This window comes from Tiliqua scincoides, chromosome 7 (assembly GCF_035046505.1).
Source record: "Tiliqua scincoides isolate rTilSci1 chromosome 7, rTilSci1.hap2, whole genome shotgun sequence".
In the NCBI taxonomy this organism is placed as follows: domain Eukaryota; kingdom Metazoa; phylum Chordata; class Lepidosauria; order Squamata; family Scincidae; genus Tiliqua; species Tiliqua scincoides.
In genome coordinates this window covers 9997657-10021861 of record NC_089827.1, presented here as the reverse complement: position 1 = coordinate 10021861, position 24205 = coordinate 9997657, and the positions used below count along the sequence as shown (strand labels likewise).

General features: G+C 44.0%; 1 protein-coding gene across 4 annotated transcripts in view; it reads right to left on the bottom strand.

The window, feature by feature from the left end:
- CADPS2 (calcium dependent secretion activator 2) overlaps positions 1–24205 on the bottom strand; it is a 308405-nt gene that overhangs the window by 226957 nt on the left and 57243 nt on the right. The gene's annotated exons all lie outside the window — the stretch shown is intronic.

Below are 24205 nucleotides of genomic sequence, written 5' to 3'. Positions count from 1 at the left end.
GGTGGGTCCCCATTCATTTGATAATGATGCTTGGGATCATTAGGAAAGGTACTGAGAACAAAACGGCTAGTATTATAATGCCATTGTACAAATCTATGGTAAGGCCACACCTGGAGTATTGTGTCCAGTTCTGGTCGCCGCATCTCAAAAAAGACATAGTGGAAATGGAAAAGGTGCAAAAGAGAGCAACTAAGATGATTATGGGGCTGGGGCACCTTCCTTATGAGGAAAGGCTACGGCGTTTGGGCCTCTTCAGCCTAGAAAAGAGACGCCTGAGGGGAGACATGATTGAGACATACAAAATTATGCAGGGGATGGACAGAGTGGATAGGGAGATGCTCTTTACACTCTCACATAATACCAGAACCAGGGGACATCCACTAAAATTGAGTGTTGGGTGGGTTAGGACAGACAAAAGAAAATATTTCTTTACTCAGCGTGTGGTCAGTCTGTGGAACTCCTTGCCACAGGATGTGGTGCTGGCGTCTAGCCTAGATGCCTTTAAAAGGGGATTGGACAAGTTTCTGGAGGAAAAATCCATTATGCGGTATAAGCCATGATGTGTATGCACAACCTCCTGATTTTAGAAATGGGTTATGTCAGAATGCCAGATGCAAGGGAGGGCAGCAGGATGAGGTCTCTTGTTATCTGGTGTGCTCCCTGGGGCATTTGTTGGGCCGCTGTGAGATACAGGAAGCTGGACTAGATGGGCCTATGGCCTGATCCAGTGGGGCTGTTCTTATGTTTTTATTTCAATATTTTAATTTTATATATTAGACCCGATGCTACCATGGTATGTGACTGCATCTGGGGAAATGTTACAGCTTTGTACTTTTAACAGGCTGCTATGTATATGCTTTTAACAATGATAGCAATTGGGACTTACTCCTGGGTAAGTGTGGGGAAGACTGCAGCCTAGGATTGTTCAGAATGTTTCTGCTTGATGATGGCTACTTCCGATCATGAGATCACTTCCAATGGGTTCCAACAGATTCTCATTCTAAAAAAGTGGATCCCAGTGCTAAACATCTGAGAACCACTGGTTTAAATGATATAAGTAGTTTGGGAAGCAGTCCAAAGGAACATGATACCACACTGTTAACATGCACATCTCAAAAATAAACATTTTTCTCTTTGGAAACCATGGAGTTTGCATGCTCCAATTTCACAGACATGCCCCCATATGTTTCACAGACATGCCACTATATCTCTCTCTTTTAATCTTCCCTAATTTATGTTGTTATGAACACACTCCCATGAAGTGCAACAGAGATACAACTATAATTTCAAATGGGGCATCATAGATAGTTGGTCAGCTGGATCTGACTAAAGTGGTCCATGCCTTGATGATAATAATAATACAGGTATTTATATACCGCCTTTCTTGGTCCTCAGATTTCTCCTCAGACTTTATTCAAGGTGGTTTACATAGGCAGGCTAATTTAAATCCCCGTAGGGATTTTTACAATTGAAAGAAGGCTCTATCTTTCAAGAGCTACAACAATTCAGATGTTTCGTTCTGATCTGGCCTCCATCCTCCCACACTCAGACCAGATGGAATAACTCGGCTCAGCTTGTCAGCTGCTTCAAGGTCTTGCCGTTCACGGTGCCGGTAGCCTCAAACTGGCGATCTTCGGATGTTATCTTCAGGCAAACGGAGGCTCAACCCTCTAGACCAGACCTTCTGCCCAAGACCTCCTGACCAGGACCTCCTGACCTCTAGACCAAGACCTCCTGACTTGATGAAGTCTCATTTTAATTACTGCAATGCCATTTACATGGGGCAGTCCTGAAAGACTGTTCAGAAACTTCAGCTAGTGCAGAACTTGGTGGCTCATGTGGTTCAATTCTGTTGGATGCTTCAGCGACCACACCGGCTGCCAGTTCAGTTCTGGCTTTAAAAACAGATGTTAAATGTTAATGTTGTAACCGATAAGAAATCCCAAGTATGTATGCACTCTTGCTTTGTAAAATTTAGCATCCTTTGATGGAAAATGGGAACTGTAGTAAAAAGAACAAACCATGCAGAATTGGTCAGCCCATCCTGCCTTAGAGTTTCAACTTATTCCCACTATTTGATGCCCACAGCCATTAATGCTCACTGAAGACAACTTGTCAGAAATCACTCTTTCCTGTGGGATTAACACTGCTGCTAGCACACTGAGGGCCCAAACCTATCCAACTTTCCAGTGCCGGTGCAGCCATGCCAATGGGGCATGCACTGCATCCTGTGGTGGGGAGTCAGTCACAGAGGCCTCCTCAATGTAAGGGAATGCTTTTTCCCTTATCTCGGGGCTGCACTGCAGCTGCATTGGTGCTGGAAAGCTGGATAGGATTGGGCTCTGACTTGGCAACTGAAGATATCACAGATGTTCTTGCCCAGAAAGGAAGAAACCTCTATAGTTAGCCAACATTTCATTACGTTCCAGACGCTATTAATACTGTATTGACTAGCTAGTCCGACAATTGTTAACATTTATTTCACTTTTCAAACAAACAGAATTCACTAAGCAGAGAGGTAAGAATTTTTTAATGTTGTCTATGCCAATTCATATTAAGTATGATTTGGTCTTCATGATGACGTCAATATAACCAGGGAGGTTTTGCTACGCAACTAAAGCCAAATCAGAGTGAGGACAGTGTGTCCTGCATGTCAAAAGAAAAACAGGACAGTGAGCTGCAGCTACAGTTGCCACCACTTAAGATCTAGTTAAAATTGACTGTATCAGTATCCAAATTAAATCAGTTGACAAGCAAATCATAGTTTATTATAAATAGTTTACAAGATCAGCTCTTTCAAAGACTATTTCAGTGACATAAAATGAGCTTATCTTGTGCCAAGCCAATGCATTTCTTAACTGGACGAGCAAAGCTTCAAGCTGGAGTATCCAGAGTAGTGGTTCTCACACATATAACACTGGGACCCACTTTTTAGAATGATAATCTGTCAGGACCCACCAGAAGTGATGTCATGACCAAAAGCAACATCATCAAGCAGGAAAATTTTTAACAATCATAGGCTGCAATCCTATCCACACTTATCCAGGAGTAAGTCCCATTTACTATCATTGCTCAAAGAATATACATAGGGGGCTGGAGATAAGAATAGGCCCTGGGGGCTGGGGATAAGAATAGTCCCTCAGTTTGGCTGTAGTTGTCGTAAGAGGCAACTAAACAGCCACCGGGTAGATGGGACTCGTCAGCCTGGGAAGGCAGCTCATCTGAGAGAAGGAAAACTCTGATCCCAAACCTCCACTGCCTTGTGGCTACATCCAGTTATGGAAAAGGCTTCAGGAGTCAACCTCGAGGCAAAAACCGGAGCCGGAGTCCCTGAGGCAGTTCATGGCTGAACACAGTCACGTTCTGGCAACTCCTGCGACGCCGCTGGAACCAACCATATTGGCCTCTGCCTTTCCATTGGACCATTTCAGCGACGTGGAGAGGGGGGATTTGCTGCATGGGAAACAGTCTATCCTCCATACCTACTTTACCCAGGCTTCGCGCACTGGAGAGGACACTCTGTTCCAGAACCACCATTCAGAGCGTGACCCCATAGTCTTCCGAGACTGAAGGATGCCAACAACAATACATAGTAGCTTGTTAAAAGTACATGTCTGTAGCATTTCCCCAAATGCAATCACATCCCAGGGTAGCATCAAGTCTAATATATTAAAAATAAAATATTGAAATGAATGGGGACCCACCTGAAATTGGCTCACAACCCACAGTTTGAGAAACACTGCTCTAGAGAAAATACGAGAACGTGTGTAGAATGTGTGTGCATGGATAAATTCATTCAGAATTTGAAAGCTTCATTCCCAGACTGCTTATCTCACTTATGCACATATAAGTGCCTAAAAATTCTACAAGCTATCAAAATTGATCATGAACCAACAACACAAAAAGTTGCTGACAATATATTTAGGATTCAAATTAATATCTGCAGATTCACCAAACCGAAACACTATTCTGTGACAAAAAGTTAGTCCTACGAGCATTCACGTCTTTATTGAGAAAGGTCTTATATACATTTCTGGGAATTAAAGTGGCATTGCAGGAGAAGATGTTATTTCCCTCTCTACTCCTTTGGAGAAATGCATAGTTGCAAATTGGGCAAATTATATTGTTTCAACAATTAGTAGTCAATGCGTATTTTGGGAAAGATGTGACTGTAAGTTAAAATGCTCTCTCTCTCGGCTTTCTACATTTCCAAGCATATCACAAGAGTTCTTCAGTTAAATAAATTTCACACACACACCCCGACTCGTGCAACCTGACACACCTAAATTCAGGTCATGCTAATATTTAAACCATGTCCACATACAGAAAGAGGAGTACAGGTTGTGCTTCTGTATCCACGTGGGATCCATTCCTGCTCCCCCCACCCCGCAGATACAGAAAACTACACATAACAAAATCTGCAGTTTTCAGAGCCCACTTGAGGTCTGAACGCAATCACAGCCTTGCTCCGGTCGCGTCCAGAGCCGTTCTGAGCCTCTCTGATGCTCCAAATGGCCCTGGAGTGTTTTCTCGAAAGCTTCCAGTGAAATTGGAAGTTGCTGTAAAAACGCTCCAGGGGTCATTCTGAGTCTCGGAGAGGCCGCGTGCACTGGCGCACGGCTTCTTCGAGGCTCAGAAAGCCTCCAGTCTTGACCGCAGCAAGGCTCTGGTCACATCTGGGAGGTCTGCAGGGGATGACCAAGGGGTTTGGCATCTGCGGTGAGGCAAATCCGTGGATGCCAGATCTGCGAATAAAGACGCCCCATTTGTAATGCACTTCTCAGGACAACAGCGGTGACTACATCAAGCAACTTATGCCAAAGATTCACTTTCAGCTGACATTCTAGTCAACAATCCTGGCAGCACTCACAGTGAGAGCAAGACACACCACTTTGAGTCTGCTGTAACCATGGTGAGGAGCAGACTGAGAAAAACACAGCATAGACGGAATCTTTTTCAGTGACTGCTGCCCATGAAATCTTCTAGTGGAATAAGATTTCTTGAAAAGGGGGAAATCAGAGCACTTATAAGCTGGAATCCTTCAGTTTCACATTCTTTAGCTCACACCACAGTCTTGATTCCCACGTGGGAGTTAAGAGCTGATTCAAAAGTATTGGGGGAACAAGGAGAATCATATGCGCTAAAGGTTTCTCATGGTCCTATATTAACTCTGTTGGATATTTTAAATTATTGGATATGTTTTTATAGTTGACGTTTGCATTGTATATTATTGTGAGCTGACTTGGGGGCCCTTTGGAGGGTTAAAAAAGTAGAGTATTTCCAAGACCAGTATTTCCTAGACCAGCAATTTCCTAGACAAGTATTCTCAAACTTTTGAGTGACCTACCTCGTGCTCTGCAGTGGGACGTGACCCAATGTTCCATGCTTCACCCACTAAGCCTTTCTGTGAGCTCCCAAAGGCCGCTTCCGGGTTGCACTGGCCCACCAACCACTCCACTAGCTTCTGCAGGCCCCAGGATGTCTCCTGGAAATGACCGAAGTGGGTTCGAGGGCGTGGCACAACCCGGAAGGGACCTCTGGGAGCTCCCAGAAAGGCTTTGCTATCAAAGTATTGAGCAGCAGGTTATGACTCACCACACATCAGGTCACGACCCACAGTTTGGGAAACACTGTCCTAGACAAATGAATATACTTTCAGATTATACTGAAACAGCTTGTATAAACCAGAACGCAGACACAACGAAAAGCAAAAACAGACTTTGAGATTTTAGTTGCAACTCAGCTCTGTCAAAACCACACACCTACAGGCAACAGAAACATCAACATTCACTGCCTGACATTTTGTTAAGAATCAGAAAAGAGACACCATGACCTCCATTGTTACCTGTGTATTAAAATGTATTACGCTGTTATTTATTTTAAAATACTGATTCCCATATTCTCAGTTCAATTAAAGGAAAACTGAAAGGAGTCAACATGGGCACGAGTTTAACAAAACAAAGCCATTCAGAACCTCTTGCACTTCTGGCTTCATCCAGCGCTGATACAAGGCAAGACATGAGGGTCACAAGGCAGCATCTACAGGTCCACGTGACACCACATGACAATCTCAACCAAAACTGCAGAAGAGCCACAAACTTCCATACTTCCACACCATAGTTCTGCCTCTCCAGGGGCCCCCAAATTTAGCTTTCAAGAAAAAACCCTGTCAGCACTCGCCTTTAAAATTACTGTGTTATGGCCCTATATTTCTATGAATTAAGAAATTATGAATTATCTGTGCTACACACAAAGCGCACCACACTGAATTTGGGCCTACAATTGGGATACAGCAAAAATTTTGACAGCTGAAATAAAACTGAAGTGTTATATCTGCTATTCCCAACGTGTTGCTATGACCTTGAGTTAAACACAATGCAAATTTACACCAAAAATGGTTTCCACTTGAGAATCAAGACATTTGCAGATTACTTTTTCCTACAATGACTTTACAACACACAGTTCTTTAGATATCATTCCTCAAAGTCATGCTTTGGTTTTGGGAAATCACAGTTTCCCCATAGTCAAAAACTACAGCACTTTTTTGGAAGGGGGGGGCGAGGAAAATACCAGAAAGTTGCCAACTGAAAAAAGAGTCCCCATTTAATGCAATTGTGCACAAGTCACAGACATCTATAGATGATCAGTGCCAGAACTTCCTCCTAGCCTGTCCTCCCTAGTCTCCATGGCACATTCATGCTCAGCGAACTGCATGAACTTTTCCAATGTTCTTAACTGGCCCACTATTTCTCTGGTGTAATATGCAAGCACTGCACCAAAGTCGCTTTGAAAAGAAGCTGTGGGTATGCACATCTTCTGTTATGGCAACTTCCAGTCATTGTGTGAACTTTTGGGGAAATGGAAGAAAATACTGTGTCCACTTGCCACATTACTACTTACAGAAAGCATGAGTAAGATCAATAGCCAGATAGCCCTGCATATTACGGGGTAACAAGATATCACACTTCTGATGACAGACTGGGACTAGCAATGTTTATGACTAAAGTAAAGGTATCTTTATTAAATTAATTACTACCAGCATTTCAAAATTATTTAAAATAGTTGCTCTAAAAAGACCAGGTCCTTCAAAGGCTGTTCAGAAAATGTTCAGCTTCAGGAACCTTCATTCAGAGATTGTTTCTTATTTTCTCCCTCTACCTCTCTCTCTCTCTCTCTCACACACACACACACACACACACACACACACACACACACAGAGCGAGAGAGAGAGAGAGAGAGAGAGAGACTACAACCGACTGCTTCTGTCCATGAAATAAAGACTTTTCAGATTTTAGAGTTGCTGACCATACAATTAGGATTTTAATAAATAATCATGATGAACAAAAGCCACCAAAATGAATCAATACCCTCCAACGAAAATTAGTTCTTCAGTTGTTTGTTCAGTGAAGAGTCTTATATATGGCTCTAGAAATGAAGAGGCGTTGAGTCTTGTAAGAGATAAGATGATGCGTTGTCCTCAACTCCTTTTGAGAATGGAAGCGTTGCATATTGGGCAAACCCCATGCTTCACCAACCAGCGGTCAACGCAATTTTTGTGGAAGAAATGCCTGCACGCTAAAATACGCAGCACCTCTCTAGGTTTGAACGCCTCAATGCACACCACACAAATATCTCCAGCTAGTTCTTGGTCACCCCCTCTTAACCGGCGCATCTCAAGCGAATGAACAGCTTTCCAGAGTTCTGCTTTTGTTCTGTCAACTCTCATTCCTATGGATCTTGGCCTAATCAGCCGCCGTGGAGTATGGCCTAATAAAACATAGGCTATGAAGGTCAGAATGAGTGAGTAGGCACACAGATGGATCTTCCAGAAGCACTGGATGGTTTTCACTTCGATGACCACAATGACCCGAATACCTTCCTGAACCATGCGTATGATCTGCTTTCCTTTCAAGGTACTCATCATGAGAGCAACAATGTCACCAGCTTCCTGCCGAGTGAAGACAAGGATCTTTTTGTCTCCTTGATACAGATGATCATAGATGATGACTCCAGCAGCACCCTGCCCTGCAGCTACACTTATTTTATCTTTAAAAGTACAGCCTCCCCTTGCAATAAAGGCTATCCACGTCTCTGTGTTTCGCGGTACATTGAACTTGGTCACTGGGCTACAGGCATCTTTAGGTTCACCCTCTGGTACCACCAACACACCAACCAACTTATCCAGAAGAGGCTTCTCCTTAAACGAAGTTGGGTAATATAACTCCGACATGGCCCACTTACCCCAGTATAGTGTTAGATTCATATAATGCGCAGATGGAGTTGCAGCTTGGGAGTGAGGCAGACTGAACATAAAGGAAAGGCCAAATGCCAGCGTCCAGCAAGATGAAACCTCTCCAGCGTGCCCATGAAGCTTCATTCTTCCTCCTGCCTTTCTCAGTTGAGAAAAGTAAACATTCAGGAGTTGGCTCCCATGTCAAAACAGCCAGTCACAGGTAGCTTCTTCAAACCAAGAGAATTAATTAACACTTACTTCCACATTGGCCATTGGGTGATTACTTCTGGGACCATGTTTTAAACAGCCATGTTAAGTGAGGAGACTTCTGGTACCGCAAGATGGGTACAGACTCCTGAACAACCAGATGACACAAACAATGGCCTGTTACATTTGAATACTGCAAACCGATTGGCTGAAAGTTCAACAATGGTCAAAACTTTTACGGCACTGTGACTATCAACTGATTTCATGACTTCAGTCTTTGCACTTCACAGGGTTCTGGAGATCATATTAAGTCTGTACAGAGTCATATACTGAGAATGTTATACAAAACATTGTTTTCCTAAACAATATTCCATAGTCTGATTACTTCTTAGGGGTGATCAATTATAACAAAAGTTCTGCTGGGCCAGGCCAAAGGCCCATCTAAGCCAACATCCTGTGCCCTACAACAGCCCAGTGGGGACCTCTGACAAGCTCACAAGCAGCAGAAAAAGGCATTCCCCCCTTTGACTGCTCCCCAGCAACCGGCATTTACAAGCATACCGACACTGAACCTTGAGTTAGCGCACAGCCATCATGACTAGTAGCCACTGATAGACTTGCCCCCCCCCATAAATTTGTCCAATTCTTTTTTAAAGTAATCTCAGTTACTATCACCTAACCTACCTGCACATGCCTGATCTTGTCTGATCTTGGAAGCTAAGCAGGGTCAGGCCTGGTTAGTACTTGGATGGGAGACCGCCTGGGAATAGCAGGTGCTTTAGGCTTATACTATAGTCTTTCGAGACTGAAGGTTGCCAACCATGATGACATTATAAGTAGAAAGCAACTAGTATCAAGGTACATAGGTACTTATGGAACACAAAATCCCTTCCCCAGGGAATGGGGCTTCTTAAGTCTATGCCAGCTATTTGGCCAGCACAGATTTGAAAGACTCCATGATGGGCTTTTCAGCTCAACATAGAGTTCAAGTGCTTAAGGCAATCCCACCCCTCTCCTGCCCCAGTTTAATGACTCCTGCAGCACATCCTTCTCCTGACAAGGCTGGTCCCAGTGTCTCACTGGAGCGGGCCCAGCACCAGCGCTCCTGTACACTCTACCTGTGCTATAAATGTGCTTTATATGGCACATTTATGGCACCCAGTGCCGGCACTAGGGCTTAGCAGCACCACTGGGAGTGTTCGATTGGGCCCTCTGTCTACTCTGACCAAATTCTCATGGATTCTAGTCCCGTTAACAGTCAACATATTAAAGATGCGTCCTGGTAGATGATACACTAAAGTTTAGTGTAACAGTTGACTGACTCAACTGTTTAGAATAATTGGTTCACATTACTGGCTTTTCCCCTCTGTCCCTCCCCCCTCCATTTTAAAGTATCTTTGTTTTACTGGGAAGCATACTAAAAAGCTAAGACGCATACAAGCGTTGTAGTGTGGTTTATACTTAACTGTTTTGAATATAAATCCAAAAAATTCTGCACTAACTGCAGCTTCCAACCTGTCATCAAGGGCAGCCCCACATAAAGCACATTACTATAGTCTAATCCTGTTAGGGGTGTCAAACATAAGGCTCGGGGGCTGGATGCGGCCGTGGAAGCTTTTAATCCAGCCCTCAGTCTCTCAGCGGCTGAGCGGTGCGGAGATGTTACTGCTGTAATGGCAGCCCACATGAAAATTGGCTCTCCCATATCTTGAATAATGACATCACTTTCTGACTAATGACATCACTTCCGGCCTCCAGCAGGCCTCATGAATGCTGTTCGGCCCTTGATATGAAATGAGTTTAACATCCCTGGTCTAATCTTTATGTGTCCATGGCATGGACCACCATGGCCAGAGCCAACTGAGGAAGGTACGTCCACAGCTAGAGCACCAGCCAAAGCTAGGGGAAGGCACTCCAGGGCACAACTGACACCTGGGCATTCAGAAGCAGCTATGAATCCAGGAGAACCCTCAAGCTGCGGACCTGCTCTTTCAGGAGTGCAATTCCATTCAGAGCAGGACATTAGACAGCACTTACATTGTGCATTTCTGAACCAGGAGGACCGCTGTCTTGTCTGGATTTAGTTTCAATTTGTTAACCCTCATCCAAATCCCAACTGCCTCCATGCAGCGCTACAGGGCCACAACAGACAAAAGAAAATATTTCTTTACTCAGCGTGTGGTTGGTCTGTGGAACTCCTTGCCACAGGATGTGGTGACGGCGTCTAGCCTGGACGCCTTTAAAAGGGGATTGGACAAGTTTCTGGAGGAAAAATCCATTACGGGGTACAAGCCATGATGTGTATGCGCAACCTCCTGATTTTAGAAATGGGTTATGTCAGAATGCCAGATGCAAGGGAGGGCACCAGGATGAGGTCCCTTGTTATCAGGTGTGCTCCCTGGGGCATTTGGTGGGCCGCTGTGCGATACAGGAAGCTGGACTAGATGGGCCTATGGCCTGATCCAGTGGGGCTGTTCTTATAACAGCCATCCTATTATCTGTTGAAAAGGGGGGGTGGGGGTTTGAACTAGTGTCATCACTGTCCTGATGACAGCCAACTCCAAATCCCCGGATGACCTCTCCCAGTGGTCCCATATAGGCATTAAATATTCTCACTTTAAATTGTATTCTGTTCCCACTCTTTTGAAGTCAAGAACTTTTCTCGGCTGGAAGTTAACAAAACATTTTCTTTTGTTTTGCACAAGGTTGACTGATTCAAAATGACAGTTGGAAAAGTTATAACTTGCATAATGGCTTTCAAAACGCATTCTTAATATTAAATTCATTTAGATTTCGTAATCAACACAGTTGTACTTCAGAAAGCAATGCTTCAGTGGGAAGATTAACGAACATTTGGGCTGCTGCTTAATCCCTTATGATTTTAATATGCAAAGTGGGAAGTTTAATAAATTAAGACCTTTTTTTTTTTTTGCATCCCAATTATATGTCAAGGTTCATATAGTTCTAATAGCAACTGTCATCTCAGTCATAGAAATTTCTCCCTATAGACCCATTTATATTTAGAAAATTAAACATTTAGCAGTCTAGAATTTTATAGGCACTAAAAAGGTTCTTGTAAGATGTTTCTTTCTATATGGAAACCTGTTTCCCATTCTATCCAACTTGCTTTCATTCATACCATCAGTATGGTTTTTCCCACTTATGAACTTAGCTGTGCACAAATAATCCACATTAGAGTTGATTGCAATGAAAGTTCTCTTTTTAAAAGACATGAGTTTTTAATATTGGAAGGCAGCAGATCACTGACTGCCAACCAGATTAAACAAAGAGCCTTGTAAGAAAGTCTGCGGGGGGGTGGGGGAGAACCTCTCCTTCCCACCTTACATAGCTATTTGAAAAGGTTGCTTCTGATAACAGAAAAATAAGAGGGAAGTTTGGCAGGACAGCTAACAGAAAAGGAGGAATTCTTCAGGAGTCATATTTCATGGTACTAGTTGTCAACCATTAGAAGTAGACAGAAAATGAAAATCTTAGAGTAGAAGGGGAGCAGCAGGAAAGGTACCAGGGTCTCCTTGTCAACGGAAGTAGCTCCTAATGGCTAGCACTCACAGAACCCTTCTTGCCCTCCACCTTCCCTTTCCATTGGATCAGCAGCTGAATGGGGACACTGGTAGTTCAATGAGCTGCCACCATCCCAGGCTACAGAGACGAGGCAGAGAGGTCCACCTGGGAAGAAGTCCTGCCCCAAGAAAGCAGAGAACATCAGGGATTCTTATTAAAAAGCAGTTCACACCGGAGGAGTGGAGCCCACTTGGCCTCTCCATCCCACCTAGACCAGTGCTTCCCTGTGGGTCACGACCTGATTTTTGATGGGATGTGAAACTGACAAGCTGACAGCTAACAAGGAAAATGTATTTAAGCCCTGCGGAAACTGAAGTGGAGCAGGCCCTGAGCATTTACTCACAAGTAGATCAATGTGCCTCTGTTCGCTTCAGAAGACAGGCCAAGGGGAATGCAACACTCCCACGGTGGTCGTGACCCAATGAATGCAGGCCCCCCCAATGAACTCTTGAGAAGGAAGCCGCCGTCCCTTTAAGCTGACAAGGAAAATTTGAGCCCTATGGAAAGTGAAACTGAGCCACACGTGCATTTACTCATGAGTAGGGAACCATGCCACAGCTCTTATCAAAGACCAGGTGAAGGGGAATGCAAAGCCACAGAATGGTCCCAATCGAATGAACATGGAGCTCAACAAATGCTTCCAAAGGTGGTCCGGTCCACCCTCCCCGCCCCACCATTGTAAAAAGGATAAAAACAGAGGCTTGAGCAGCGGGTAAAGTGAAACTTCTTAAAAGTCTCATAAAGCTTGGTGGGTCCTGATACAGTGTCACTTAAGAAAGTGGATCCCGGTTTGGGAACATAAGAACATAAGCACAGCCCCACTGGATCAGGCCATAGGCCCATCTAGTCCAGCTTCCTGTATCTCACAGCGGCCCACCAAATACCCCAGGGAGCACACCAGATAACAAGAGACCTGCATCCTGGTACCCTCCCTTAGGAACAACTAAGCTAGACAGTTTGGTTGCCTAATCACTAAGCGAATGCCAATCTCGGCAGAAGATTTGGCTACTCCAGGTCTGAAGAACTGCAACGAACATGACCTATGAAGAATGGTGTTGAACAGAGAGTGTTGCAGAAGGATCTCCCAGAAGACCTTTGATGGGCAAACCTGCGCAGGAATTTCTGGGAGATTAGAATGCCTAAATCAAAAGGAAAAAATAAGCAAAAAAACACAGGTGAAACAGGGCATTCCTCACAGGGAGACACTCCTTTCTCAGCAGGACACGAGGTAAACGGCATATGTGATTCATTGAAATGACTTTTAGGCATGCTTGAACCCCAGCATCTTTTCCAGCATAAGGGAACCGCTGAACGTCACTACAAGGGGACCACAAAACCTTCACCGCTTCTGATCAAGCTAAGAACCATCCCAACAGCCGAATGGCTCTGAAAGAACAGAAGAGACATGGAAGATTTAAAGGGCTCCATTTCTTCAGGAAATGCTTTTCATCCCGTTTTTTGTGCAACAGCACCGATATCCATGGGGCAGAGAGAACGGAGAATTGGTCTTTCCTGTTAAATAGCACAATGAGTTACAGCAGAGCAGGCAGGAATTAAAACGGGATGCTCCAATCACCACCTTGAAATTAGTTGTATCTGATAGAAGCTAACCCCCAACTGCATCATGTGCTTAACCGAAGACCAAGGTATTTGAGTTTTCCTGAACCCATCCTTTGTGGTCATCAGAGGGGGCTCTTAACCGAGCCACCATTGATGGAGGAGTGGAGGATGGCCTTCTCAATAGTGGAGGAAAAGGGCCTTCTCAATAGTGGCACCTCACTTGTGGAACTCTCTCCCCTTAGAACTGCTCCCACTTGGGGAGATTTTTCAGAGGAGCCTTAAGACATTTTGGTTTTGTTGATTTGCCCAGCATGGATTATCAGATCAGCAGGGTGGGCAGAAAAAAGTACTTTTTTCCCTTCTCTGCCTGCCAATATTTTCTGTTCTTGTTTCTTTTTGAAAGATTCTCAAGTTCCTTCAAAGATTGCTCTGTGGATTATGCAGCCTGGCTATGGTTATTTCTTATACCACATCAAACAAAGGTGTCATTCTTCAACTGTTTCTCTTGTTTGATATTTCTTTTGTTACACAGTTACTTCTGTTCACTGATGGGCCAAAACAGAACTGTGGCAGTGGATGTTTCCCTTCACAAAATAAATTGCAAAGTGTTTTGAAGCACAGCAACAAAGCCGTGTTGAGGGACGAAGACGGCCCCAAAAGATAGGCCAAGGACTAGCAAAACAGAACACCGTCAGCCTTGAAATATTTATATGGTACACAGTAGTCACCCCAGGTTTTCTTCATCTATAAATCCATATTTGACAGATCTCTCTTTACACATAGGAAATGAGCATTCAGTATTTATAACCTCCCAGACACTCTGTTTTCAGCGCCCTCCCTTTGTAATCTCTCGGTCCGTCACAATTTTATCAAAGGATTGGTGGTGCCGAACAGATCAAAACACAGCAATGCCAATATCTGCACACATCAAAACCCCTCCCCAACAAAAAATAGAGGAAAGAAAAATTATAATGAAGAAAAAAAAGAAAACAGGAAAGAACGAACAGCTTGCAATCAGCAAAAAACAACAGCCAATTGCCTTAAATCTAATTAATCTTACTATTTTGATAATTCAATTATTAAATTAATGATTATTTCCACAAAGTCAGCAAATGCCACTATTAACACTTGTGGCTGCAAAGTTTGGAAAATGAAGCTGCAGAAGATGACAAGTATGGAAAAATGAACTTCACTTGGCACAATGCAATCCTTACTACATCTGTTCTCAAGAGAGCTGCTACCCTAGATTTCAAAATTTTTGGTATCTGCTAAGAACATAAGCACAGCCCCACTGGATCAGGCCATAGGCCCATCTAGTCCAGCTTCCTGTATCTCACAGTGGCCCACCAAATGCCCCAGGGAGCACACCGGATAACAAGAGACCTCATCCTGGTGCCCTCCCTTGCACCTGGCATTCTGACATAGCCCATTTCTAAAATCAGTTGCACATGCGCATCATGGCTTGTACCCCGTAATGGATTTTTCCTCCAGAAACTTGTCCAATCCCCTTTTAAAGGCGTCCAGGCCAGATGCCGTCACCACATCCTGTGGCAAGGAGTTCCACAGACTGACCACATGCCAAGTAAAGAAGTATTTTCTTTTGTCTGTTCTAACTCTCCCAACACTCAATTTTAGTGGATGTCCCCTGGTTCTGGTGTTATGTGAGAGTGTAAAGAGCATCTCCCTATCCACTCTGTCCATCCCCTGCATAATTTTGTATGTCTCAATCAAACGTAAGTCCCGCAGGCTATATGCGGCTCCCCAGAAGCCATTTATCTGGACCTGTTATAATTGGGCTCTCTTGACTTGATAATTGGGCTTTCTCATATCTTGAAAATATGAACAAGATTTGTACATGTTCTCTTCTGTCAATTGCAGCTAATGAATTTCCATGTGAGAACAAAGTGATTATTTCTGGTCATCATCTGCTTCATGATTTCACTTCTGGCTCTCAGCAGGCAGCATGAATGCTAACTACAGCCCTCTGTATGAAACAAGTTTGACACCCCTGCTTAATAGATGATCACTTTCCAATCCTATTTCATGGTGTTTCCAGCACCAGCAGATCGAGTGGTTTCCAGCACCCCTCAAGCAGTGGCACACGCCTTGCAAAACCACCATTTGTGACAGTTACTTTGCATCACCATTACTAGCCAGCACACTGGAAGGTCTATCCCTGCGTGCCAGTGGAGCGAAAGGCACCAGCTGGAGCTTCTAAGTCCAGCACAGGGGTGGAGTGGGATGTGAACTTTGTAAAAAAAAAAAAAAAAAAGCAGAAGAAATAACTAAAGTTAGTGACAAGGACACAAAGCAGACAACTACATCAAGAAACCTGAGTGTTAAAAGTTTTTTGAAGGCTGCACAGAAAACAAAGACCAATTGTTTCCGTGGGTAATTAAATCATAGATGCTGTCGTGCATACATGCGCATGCAAGAAACAGGATTTCTAATTCAGATAACATCAGTGATAAAATAAAGAACTACAGCTAATTTCTTCCAAGAGCTGAACACAAATGTTTCCCAAGCTTGAACTTTACATCGTCTTAAAAGTTGCAAGTCTTAATTGAATTTATGCATGTGAAAATTTAATTAAAATGGTTATTTCTAATTAAAACTTAGATTTGATCATGCTGCTCTTCCAGTATCTCACGACTTCATGATATGCCTGTCTAGATGTGTGTGTGTGTGTGTGTGTGTGTGTGTGAGAGAGAGAGAGAGACACACACAATTAGGTCATGAGCAAAGGTCTAACCAAAGTATGTGGTCCTCATGCACCTGATCACTGTCTAAATAGGGCAGGAGGTCTGGTCTAGAGGGTAGAGCCTCCATTTGCCTGAAGATAACATCCACAAGGTCGCCAGTTCGAGGCCACCAGCACCGTGCGACCTTGAAGCAGCTGACAAGCTGAGCCGAGTTATTCCATCTGCTCTGAGCGTGGGAGGATGGAGGACACAATGTGAAACCAGATCAAGATAGTAACACCTGAATGTTGTGGTTCTTGTAAGATAGAACATTCTTTCAAATTGTAAAAATCCCTACGGGGATTTAATAAGCCTGCCTATGTAAACCGCCTTGAATAAAGTCTTGAATAAAGACCAAGAAAGGTGGTATATAAATACCTGTATTATATTATATTATTATTATAAATACACTCACAACCCAATCCTATGGGCTCAGGTTAGCAGTGGAATGAGTGTTCGCAATCAGCCACAGATAAAAAAGTGCCAGGAAGCCTATTCCCTTGGACCAGCTGTGCCCAAACCCCGGCCCTGGGGCCACTTGCGGCCCTTGAGGACTCCCAATGTGGCCCTCAGGGAGCCCCCAGTCTCCAATGAGCCTCTGGCCCTCCGGAGACTTGCTGCAGCCCGCACTGGCCCGACGCAACTGCTCTCAGCATGAGGGCGACTATTTGATCTCTCACGTGAGCTGTGGGATGAGGGCTCCCTCCACTGCTTGTTGTTTCACATCTGTGATGCAGTAGTGGCAGCAAAGGAAAGGCCAGCCTTGCTTTGTGCAAGGCCTTTTATAGGCCTTGAGCTATTGCAAGACCTTCATTCATTCATAGAAGTTCATCTTTAATGTATTTATTTATGTAAACTTATGCAAATATATTCAAATTTTAAATGTAAATTAATTCTTTTTTTCCCTGGCCCCTGACGTAGTGTCAGAGAGATGATGTGGCCCTCCTGCCAAAAACTTTGGACACCCCTGCCTTGGACTGACACCCTGACCTCGTAAGCTCAAGGAAGTGAGCTTCCATACACTACTAATTTTTTCAGCAATGATACCATATACAGTGGGCCCTCAATATCCATGGAGGGTCTGTTCCAGGGATCCCCACAGATATTCTGCAGATAATTAAATCAAGGGCAGGGCAGTGCAGTGCCATAGCTACTTACCCAAGAGCACACACCTCAGAAGGCCTCCCGAACTTACTGAAAGGCACTTCCGGTTATGTCCAGAGGACCTGATGTGGGTTCTGCACCCGTGGATATACGGTGGAGCATCAATTCATGCCTTCTCAACACTAATAGTGAGTAATGTACAATGTGAACATCAGTGGTATGTATTCACAGGAACCACCACACAATGTCAGAAAGGGGGTGGGAGGAGAGTTCCTGTATACTGGGCTTCCATGCCCACAACTGTAGGTGAACAGCACCCAAGTCATACATTACATGTACTACATCACCAGCCGGGTGAATAAGCGACCAGCCCTCATGTATCATCTGCACCCTGGATCTTTCTATTGCACCCCACTTTCCGCAACACTAACCAGCCTATCATCTGTGACAGTAATTTGAACTGTGTTTTGATCTAACACCCTTGCACGCTATTTTATAAGCAGAAGTGTCAATTAAGCGCCAATGAAAGAAATCCCATATGAGAGTGAAAAAGTTACTTCTTCCATGAATAAAGAATATTAGGGGCACCTCTCTTATCTAAACCTTCTCTGCCAGACGGTATTAACATCAGCTCACAGCCAGCCAAATGCTTGGAATGCTGTGTTTCAAGTACTCCAGGAGAGTGGCAATATATATCTGCTAGCACCAAAAAGAAGCCTGGTGTGATGTTTCAGCAAGCACTACCTTCCTTTAATGTTGGCTTCAAGTGAAAACTCATTGCTATCAAAGTGGTCTACAAGCCTAGGTAAATTTATACAGCACAGAAACAAATTATGCTCAAAACACACAGTGTTACACTAACGGCCCATTTGGTGGTCCATTAAGATACATTCCCAGAGGTAAAGTTCTGAATGCGTCTGAAATTTCAGCCTGAAATATGCAATTGCTACAGGCATATCATCTAATAAACACATGCAAACAAGCAATTAATTGAATGTTGATTACTTATATAATAATTGGCAAATTTATATTAAGGTCTCACCATCATACAGTACAACTGTAACATACAATTCTGAAAGTCACAAAGGAAGTAATTTAAATTCCATGTTTCTTTTCAGTCTGTTTTGACAAGCCCTCTCTTAGACTGGGAAAAGGCACATATTATTCAAGACTTACAGCAGTGATCCCTTAATTCATTTATCTGGTTTTAAAATTGGGACTACCAGCCACTGAGCAAGGGGTTCAGCACTCAAGACAGTCAGACAAAAGAATCCTGCTGGATCCAGGTCAAGGGCCCCATCAAACCCAGCTTCCTGGATCTTACAGTTGCCCACCAGATGCCCCAGAGATCACTCAAGATAACAATTATTATTTATTAATTTTTATATTTAATTAATTTATATCCCGCCTTTTTGCCCCATGGGCACACAAGGTGGCTTACAACAATTAAAAATACAAAAATAACAATTAAAAACAATAATTAAAACAGTTGCACATAATTAAAAAACTAAAACAAGCCCCGTGGATTCTAATATAAAAGAGAAAAAAGAGAAAGAAAGCCAGCCTGTCAGCAATTAAAAGCTTTAACATTGTGTTGGCAACCTTCAGTCTCGAAAGACTATGGTATCGCGCTCTGAAAGGTGGTTCTGGAACAGCGTCTAGTGTGACTGAAAAGGCCGATTCGGGAGTGACAATCCCTTCCACACTGGGAGCAAGTGCAGTCTGTCCCTGGCCTGTCTCCCTGGTTATGGGCCTTCCTTCTTTGCCTCTTAGCCTCAGACTGTTGGCCAAGTGTCTCTTCAAACTGGGAAAGGCCATGCTGCACAACCTGCCTCCAAGCGGGCCGCTCAGAGGCCAGGGTCTCCCACCTGTTGAGGTCCACTCCTAAGGCCTTCAGATCCCTCTTGCAGATGTCCTTGTATCGCAGCTGTGGTCTACCTGTACGGCGCTTTCCTTGCACGAGTTCACCATAAAGGAGATCCTTTGGGATCCGGCCATCATCCATTCTCACGACATGACCGAGCCAACGCAGGCGTCTCTGTTTCAGCAGTGCATACATGCTAGGGATGCCAGCTCGTTCCAGGACTGTGTTGTTTGGAAAAGCTTTAACAAGACACCTATATACTGTTGCCACTCCCTTACAACTGGCAATCAGAGACAGAATCTCTTTAAAACTAGAAGGCTGCATATAACCATCATGGCTTATAACCTGTGATGGGCCTTTTCTTCCATCAATCTGTCTAATTCCCTTTTAAAGACTCTAGGCCAGGTGCCATCATCACATCCTGTGGCAAGGAGTTTCACAGACTTACACAGTAGGTAAAGAAATATTTTCTTTTGTCCATTTCCCACTCTCCGCTACTCAATTTTAGAGGATGTCCCCTGGTTCAAGAACATTAGAGCAACCCAGTTCAGGCATCAGGATGCTGCAGCCTTCCATAACGTCAACCCCCACCCCGTAGCAGTGTGGTGCATGCCACTGCTACTGCTCATGGCCAGGAGGGCCTTCTGATGTGCATGGACCTGCAGCCAGTGGCAAAAGAGAAAAGGAGTGCAGCCCCATCTTTTGAGGGTTCACTGTGGCAGAAAATGCCCCCCAAAGGCAGCAATACAGAAATCATGTTGACTTCTCAACAATATTTTTATAATAAACCATTAATTCTGCAGCTGTTTGAACACGCCTCCTTTTTGCTTTTGCTACTGTTTGGATACCAGCCTATTTTTTTTAACTGCCCCTCAGCAGAAGTGCCCAACCTGCCTAACCACTAATACCACCCCCCTTGCAGTAACCGGATGAATTAAAAATCAATGGACAAGCAGACTGCCTGAAGGATACTCTTCAATTTCAACAGGTGTGCGCTGTGATAATTTTGTCACGCAGACCTGCAACAAATTTGGTAAGTCTTCCAGCACAAATGTAGAACTTGATTGCAGCAGCACTAATTATAGATTTTAGAAAGGGGCTATGTCAGAATGCCAGATGCAAGGGAGGGCACCAGAATGAGGTCTCTTGTTATCTGGTGTGCTCCCTGGGGCACTTGGTGGGCCGCTGTGAGATACAGGAAGCTGGACTAGATGGGCCTATGGCCTGATCCAGTGGGGCTGTTCTGATGTTCTTAAACTACAATTCCCAGGAGGCCTTGCAGGTCTTCTTGTTATCTGGTGTGCTCCCTGGGGCATTTGGTGGGCCGCTGTGAGATACAGCAGGAGGTCTGGTCTAGAGGGTAGAGCCTCCATTTGCCTGAAGATTAACATCCACAAGGTCGCCAGTTCGAGGCCACCGGCACCGTGCGACCTTGAAGCAGCTGGCAAGCTGCAGCTGAGCTGTTCAATCTGCTCGGAGCGTGGGAGGATGGAGGCCAGAATGTTAAACCAGATCGGAGTGTAACACCTTGAATGTGGTGGTTCTTGAAAGAGAGAACCTTCTTTCAATTTGTAAAAATCCCTGCGTGGATTTAATAAGCCTACCTGTGTAAATCGCCTTGAATAAAGTCTTGAATAAAGACCAAGAAAGGCGGTATATAAATACTGTATATTATTATTATTATTATTATACAGGAAGCCAAACTAGATGGGCCTATGGCCTGATCTAGTGGGGCTGTTCATATGTTCTTATGATCACCATCAGGCACCTTTCAGTAGCACATTTATTTTAATTGATTTCTAATTAATGCTGCAGTGCAGATGCAAGGGAGGGTACCAGGATGTAGGTCTCTTGTTATCTGGTGTGCTCCCTGGGGCATTTGGTGGGCTGCTGTGAGATACAGGAAGCTGGACTAGATGGGCCTATGGCCTGATCCAGTGGGGCTGCTCTTATGTTCTTAAGAGAGACGGTGATGAGGGCAATAATATAGTTATGCAATAATAATTTGAAAGAGGAACAGTGCCTTGCCATAGGTGATACCATTAATCTCAGCTGTTCCAAACAAGATCGTTTTGTGATTGATGGAAGAGCAGAAGAAATCTTCTGGCGTACCTACTGGCAAGAAGGTGGCAGGGATAGTTTCAAATGGCAAAGAAGGAGAAGCAAGTTTTGAGCGAATGTTAGCAGAGCATGATAACCTATGGGAATTAGCGTGCCAGATTATCAGATGAAATGTGTTAAGCATGGATCTAATCTGCTAGAATAAAAAAAAAAGTGTGCTTTCTCCAAAGAGTGCTTGGGGCTTGCCTCTGCCTCCTTGGGTTCTGATTACATACCAGGAATCTGTACAAAGTTGCCTGAAGCCTGGCCCAGCTTGGATGAGATTCTTTCCTGCACTGAACTTCATATACTTTTAACAATAGGAATTCAACGGGTAGAAAGGGTGATGTGGGTATAATGCAAGGACACCAGGGAGTGACAGATAGGGGTTTGTACTGCTTGCACAAGGCCATGCTCAGCTGGATGCATAGTGATAGCAGCACCAGTATTTATGGCTTAGGCTGCCTTATGGTGAACTCATGCAAGGAAAGAGCCCTACAGGTAGACCACAGCTGCGATACAAGGACATCTGCAAGAGGGATCTGAAGGCCTTAGGAGTGGACCTCAACAAGTGGGAAACCCTGGCCTCTGAGTGGCCCGCTTGGAGGCAGGCTGTGCAGCATGGCCTTTCCCAGTTTGAAGAGACACTTGGCCAGCAGTCTGAGGCTAAGAGGCAAAGAAGGAAGGCCCATAGCCAGGGGGACAGACCAGGGACAGACTGCACTTGCTCCCAGTGTGGAAGGGATTGTCCCTCCCAGATTGGCCTTTTCAGCCACACTAGACGCTGTGCCAGAACCACCTTTCAGAGCGCGATACCATAGTCTTTCGAGACTGAAGGTTGCCAATACAAAAATTGTTAAGGGGCAAAAATAAAGAAGCAAAGAAAACTCAAGATACTCTTTACTAGATTGGTGAATGTTTCATTTGAATACACATTCATATGTTAATAGTATGCACCCCACTTCGTCAGATCGTCAACCTTTTCCAATTTAAAAAAAATATATTTATTTGCATACTTGAAATCTATTCTAATCTAAAGAACTCTATTGAAATGAGCAACTCCAGTCTCACATCTTTATGTAAACTAAGCAGGACAGCAGCTCAAGTAAAGGAACTACTTAAAAAAAAAAAAAAAAACAACCCAAAACCCTACATACCTCTGGCTAAGATTCAGTAGTGGGTGTTGAAATGTATACAATAGAAGGATCCATTTTCATGATCTCCCAAATATTTTTTTTTCTTTTGAGAATGCAATATTACAAGATTTTTTTAAAGCCACTGGTTGTTTTTTTAATACAACTCATAAACCATAAACATTGTTCATGATTCTTTTACAGAATCCAGTGGAGGATAGGTTATGTCTTTAGAATAGCCTGTTCATGTGACTTAGGGCGCAATCCTAACCCCTTATGTTAGTGCTTTCCAGCTTTCCCATCCCTATTCCCATCCCAGTGCTTTCCAGCACTGACAGAAGGGCAATGCAGCTCTGTGGTAAGGGAACAAACATTCCCTTACTTTGAGGAGGCCTCTGTGAGTGACACCCAACTGCAGGATGCAGCACATGTCCCATTGGCACTGCTATGCCAGTGCTGGAAAGCACTGGCATAAGGGGTTAGGATTGTGCCCTAAGGGAGCTCTTGATTCTAATAGTACAAGTGGTTTGGTACACTTGTACTATTACGAGTGGTACAAAAAGGGAGGGGAGAATTGGGATGGGAACTTGGTTCAATTTCTATTTTCCACTATGGTGCTCACGGAGAAGGGCACACTGGGAAATCAGGATCTTTACAAGCTTTTACGCTTCGAAGACATAGTTGTAAATGCTGTCGAAACAAGTCTTATTACTGCATGTTGCCTTTTGAAGGCTGCATTACAACCTCACTGAACAGGAAAGAGAAATCTTTAACAGTTACAAGAAGGCTGGAGTTGTTTTAAGATTTTTCCCCCCACCATTGAGACATGCCTTTTAAAACCCCACGTCTGTAGAAATTAATTACTTGGTCTACTTGGATTCAGGAATCCTATGACTGCAACACACTTCGTTAGCAATAGCTAATTCATTAAGAAAACAGTTCCACTGTCTGGTTTGCCCTTGTTGCCGGAAACATTTCCTTAATTTCCCAGTTTAATTTTTCTTTTAGCAAGCACAAGCTCATTGTCCAGTTCACTGCTTTCCTGTGTAAATAGTTCTGTTTTGTTTTGCTTGCTTTATAAGCCTGCAAGGAATTTTGTGGGGCTATCAGATATCTGCTTAATATGCATCATTTCCCCTAAGCCACGTGAAATCTGCTACTCCTGTCCTTTTGCAAATACAACTGGCAAGTACTCAAATTTGGGTTTTCCCTAGTACTGTTTCTCCCTCTGCACAGCCCCACATTGTGGGAAAATGCAGTAAACACAAGCCACAGTCACCGGTTGTTTTTTTTATCACTATTTCTTTAGCAGAGTTCTCAGCTATGACCGAAAGAAGCTATTCTTCAAGATTTTGTTTCCCAGCCTGAGAAGGTCATTAAGTCACGGAGAGCCTATTAAAAAATCCAGGATCACTTGCAATAGTTATATGGGGTTAGGGGAGGATCCAGTGTTTGTGTGTTTTTTTTTTGGGGGGGGGGGAAGCATGAACACTACCTTAACTCCAGAGCCCAGGTCAACCAGGTAGGTAGACCTGAGCTCCCAGTTGAACACTGGCTTCTGTGGCCAAGGTTTACTGGGCAGGTATACCTGGGCTCCTGCCAGGTAGCCCTGGGATCCCATTCCAACTGCCTTCTGGAGTTTCCTCTTCCAGGCGGGTAGACCTGGGCTCCCGACTGAGTG